This window comes from Ranitomeya variabilis, chromosome 2 (assembly GCF_051348905.1).
Source record: "Ranitomeya variabilis isolate aRanVar5 chromosome 2, aRanVar5.hap1, whole genome shotgun sequence".
Classification (NCBI taxonomy): domain Eukaryota; kingdom Metazoa; phylum Chordata; class Amphibia; order Anura; family Dendrobatidae; genus Ranitomeya; species Ranitomeya variabilis.
This window is the reverse complement of record NC_135233.1, coordinates 267,835,330-267,838,315: the sequence shown is the minus strand read 5'-3', so window position 1 is coordinate 267,838,315 and position 2,986 is coordinate 267,835,330.

Genomic DNA, 2,986 nt, shown 5'->3' with positions numbered 1-2,986 from the left:
TCTAGGGGTGCACTGATCATATTGACACCATGGGCGTGTCACAGAATTTTATACCATTGGGCAGTGAATAAAAAATAACTACATTTTTACCACTAAAATTTAGCTTTAGCCTAAGATTTTACATTTTCATACAAGAAGTCTACTACTGCTACTGAATGTGGCAATACCCCATATGTGGCTGTACAGTACTACTTGGCCATACGGAGAAACTCGGGAGGAACAAAGCCCTATTTGCCTCCTGGAACGCAGATGTTCCTAGAACAGTTTGTGGACTCTATATACAGAGCCACCAATTGGTAGAAGAGCAGAATCCCCCCTCAAGTGACCCATTTGGGAAACTATACCCCTTGGGGAATTTATGTACAGGTGTAGTGATGATTTGGACTCCATGGGTATTATCCAGAAACAAGCAGCAATGAATGTTGTCGAGTGAAAATTGCAAACTGCCGTTGTAGTGACCTGTACGTTGTAGTGACCTGTACGTTGTAGTGACCAGTCCGTTATGCTCAGCCTGGGCTTCAGGAGGCATGAACCCAAAAGTTAAGCGTGCTCTCATCACTTAAGAAATGCCAAACGTGGAATCAATATTTGGTTTAAGTACACTGGGGGGCTCAGAAGAGAGGGGGCATTTGGATTTAAGAGCGAAGAATTTGCTAAATTTCTTTTGGCGGGTGAGGAACCATTTGGCTTTTCCAGAGCCTCTGTGCTACCAGTAACGTGGAAGCCCCCTATATTTTCATTAACATATGATGGACCTGAGTGAGGGCTTGCTTTTTTTGTGGATTTTGTTGAAGCTTTTATTGGAAACATTTTACATGTGTAGGATCACATTTATCCGGCGCTATACGCTGCGCACTTACTCTGGGGTTTCTCGTAGTGACGGGATACAGATGAATCCCGAGGGATCCATTCACTATAATGAGGCAGCAGAGTTACTCTGGACTATGTCTGGCCTCTGTTTAGTGGTGTCCTTTTCAGAAATGCATAAAGCTGTGGCCGATGGCACTTTTATGCAATCCTAAAAAGACGGACACCGCCAGATCACAGGTCAGACGGCGTCCACAGTGCCTCCATCTGCCTCATTATAGGGAATCTTCCACCAGAGGTTCCATCTGAATCACGTTTTTCAGAGATTTACACGGAAACCCCAATATAAGCGCTCAGCGCAGAGTGCAGGATAAATGTGCGCCGAGCCTGTGATCTTTGGGAGGCAGAATGAAAAAATGAACAGAAGGTGAAGAATTGGTTTTATTTTTTACACTGTTCCTCATGCAGTATAAGTGATTAGGCGACTTTATTCTTCGGATCGGTGCGATTACAGCGATACCAGATTTATATCGGGTATTTATGACTGGCAGGTGTCACACACTAAAAGATGCTTTTTATTGCAAAAGAAATAGTTTTTGCATCACCACATTTTGAGAGCTATAATTTTTTCATATTTTGGCCCAAAGAGTGATGTGAAGGCTTGTTTTTTGCGGGACAAGTTGACGTTTTTATTGCTACCATTTTCGGCACATTACTTTGTTTTACTGCTATTTTTGGGAGGCAGAATGAACAAAAACCAGCAATTCATGAATTTCTTTTTTTTTTTTTATTTTGTGTAAAATTGATAAGGCAGTTTTATTCTTTAGGTCGGTACGATTACAGTGATATCTCATTTATATAGTTTTTTTTATGTTTTGGCACTTTCACACAATAAAAACTATTTTATAGAAAAAATTATTTTTGCATCGCTTTATTCTGAGACCTATAACCTTTTATTTTTCCACTGATGGAGCCATATGATGGCTTGTTTTTTACGGGACAAGATGATGTTTTCAACGGTACCAGGTTTATTTGTATCCATATTTTTTATCGCGTTTTATTCCACTATTTGTTCGGCGGTATGATAAAGCATTGTTTTTTGCCTTGTTTTTAATTTTTTTTTATGGTTTTCATTAAAGGAGTTAACTAGTGGAACAGCTTTATAGGTTGGGTTGTTGCGGACGCCGCGATACCAAATATGTGTACTTTTATTGTTTATATGATTTTTTATTCAAATATTTATAGCTACAGTATCTTGATTTTTTTATTTTTACAATTATTTAAAAAAAAAAATTTTTTCACTTTGTTCCACTATGAGACTATCATTTTTTGCAGGCTGATGGCTTCTACAGCATGGGGATGCGGCAGCATCCCCATGCTTTACAAACTGTCAGCTCTGCACTGACAGATAGACTTGCTGATCCTGGACTGACATACGGTCACTAGGGCAATGAGTGGGACTCCGCGTCACGCCACAGGGTCTATGATCCAAAGGGAGAGGAGCTGTCAACCCTCTGCTGCCAACCGGAAATCGTGTTCAAACGCAGCATTTCAGGGTTTAAAGTGCCCGGGAGCGGTGCTTGACCACTCCTGGCACTTAGTGCCGGGTGTCAACTGTCAGAATAAGCTGACACCCGGCGGCGATCACCCGCACACCACTCGTGTGCAGGCGATCGCGCAGATGAAATAATCCATCCCTGGTTAAATAGGCCCAGGTCACCTGCACGGATTATTACGACTGATGTCAGAAAGGAGTTAATAGGGGTTTATCATTTTCATAAAGAGTCCATTACCAGCTCCCTGCTGCTGCTCCGTGTTTTGGCTACAGTAGTGAGGTTAACGCAATCACTCAGGCTCTGATCACGTGCCATGCCCCCTATGGGAAGCACATGCTTCATTCATTCTATGGTACAGATCAGCCATTTCCATCCATCACTTACAGAAATGAAGAGAGATGGTGGAATGACCATGACACGTCTTCATTCACATGATGTATGCATTACCTGCAATGGCTGGAATATAATGCTACATTCCCTGCAAGGAAATGTATGGGAGAACATGGCTCCACACAAAGTGATGACAGCCGATTACTAGTAATCAGTTATTATGTGGCACACCTACTGATGAGGACATTATTTCTTACCTTCATTATCCATTATCTTTTCAAAACAGAAACACA